This window comes from Tarenaya hassleriana, unplaced genomic scaffold, assembly GCF_000463585.1.
Source record: "Tarenaya hassleriana unplaced genomic scaffold, ASM46358v1 Cleome46, whole genome shotgun sequence".
Classification (NCBI taxonomy): Eukaryota; Viridiplantae; Streptophyta; class Magnoliopsida; order Brassicales; family Cleomaceae; genus Tarenaya; species Tarenaya hassleriana.
This window is the reverse complement of record NW_010967304.1, coordinates 98,781-100,618: the sequence shown is the minus strand read 5'-3', so window position 1 is coordinate 100,618 and position 1,838 is coordinate 98,781.

Below are 1,838 nucleotides of genomic sequence, written 5' to 3'. Positions count from 1 at the left end.
CATAAAAAGTATCAATACATCGAATGTATCTGAACAAAGCTCATAATCAGTACATCATAGAGCACTAAACCAACAATCTCCCACTTGCTCTAATCATGAACTGCTAAACATCTAATGCCCATATCCCTAACATGACCCTCATGTTTCGACGAAGGGAGAGGCTTCGTCAATGGATCGGCAATGTTGTCATCTGTCGACACTCTGCAAATGTGCATGTCTCCTCTGTCTATGATCTCCCTGATGAGGTGAAATCGTCTGAGTATGTGTTTGGATCGTTGATGGGATCTGGGTTCTTTCGCTTGTGCGATCGCTCCATTGTTGTCACAATACAGAGCAATGGGGCTATCAGCACTCGGAATGACACCCAAGTCACCAGCAAACTTTCTGATCCAAACAGCTTCCTTTGCTGCGTTCGACGCTGCAATATACTCAGCTTCTGTAGTAGAATCTGCAACGGTCGCTTGCTTGGAACTCTTCCAGCTAACAGCGCCTCCGTTCAAGCAGAAAACATAGCCAGACTGCGATCTGTAGTCATCCGGGTCTGACTGGAAACTAGCATCGGTGTAACCCTTTACAGCGAGCTCGTCTTCCGACCCACTGTATACCAAGAACACATCCTTAGTCCTTCTCAAGTACTTCAGGATGTTCTTGACGGCGATCCAGTGCGACTCACCTGGATCTGACTGGTATCTACTCGTAATGCTCAACGCGTAGGATACATCCGGTCGAGTACAAAGCATGGCATACATGATGGATCCAATTGCCGAAGCATATGGAATCCGGTCCATGCGTTCTCGCTCATCAGATGTCGTAGGACACTGATTCTTGCAGAGAACTGTGCCACTGCTCATCGGTAAGGTTTCTTTCTTGGAATCTTGCATCTTGAACCGTTTCAAGACCTTATCGATGTAGGTACTCTGACACAATCCTAGAAGACGCCTCGATCTATCTCTATAGATCTTTATACCTAGAATATAGGCCGCTTCTCCCAGGTCCTTCATAGAAAACTGCGTTCCTAGCCAAGACTTAACGTCTTGCAAGGTAGGAACGTCATTCCCTATAAAGAGAATGTCATCCACGTACAGCACTAGAAATACAATTGTGCTCCCACTAGCCTTCTTGTAAACACATGGCTCGTCTTCGTTTTGTGAGAAACTAAACCTTTTGTTTGTCTCGTCAAAACGAAGAATCCAGCTCCTCGAAGCCTGCTTCAGTCCATAAATGGACCTCTGAAGCTTGCACACCATCCTCAGGTTCCTTGGGTCGACAAAACCTTCGGGCTATGTCATGTACACATCCTCGGTCAAGTTCCCGTTAAGGAACGCAGTCTTGACATCCATTTGCCATATCTCATAGTTATAATATGCGGCTATGGCAAGTAGGATCCTGATGGACTTCAGCATATCTACGGGCGAAAACGTCTCATCATAGTCAATACCATGAATCTGACGGAATCCTTTCGCCACAAGTCGTGCCTTATACGTGTGCACGTTGCCATCCATGTCTGTCTTCTTCTTGAAGATCCATTTGCATCCGATGGGTTTTATCCCTTCAGATGCATCAACCAGAGTCCATACTTGGTTGTCTGACATGGATTGCATCTCCGACTTCATAGCCTCGCGCCATTTCTCGGAATCGGGACTCGCCATAGCCTCTGGGTATGTGGTAGGCTCGTCATTTTCTAATAACATGAGTTCATCATTCCCAGACACGAGAAATCCGTATCTCACAGGCTCTTGGCGAATCCTGCCTGATCTCCGAGGTTCACTCGTCAAAGGTTGAGTCACAACCGGCAGTGAAACAGGTTGAACTTCTTCAACTTGTTCACTCGGCTCAAC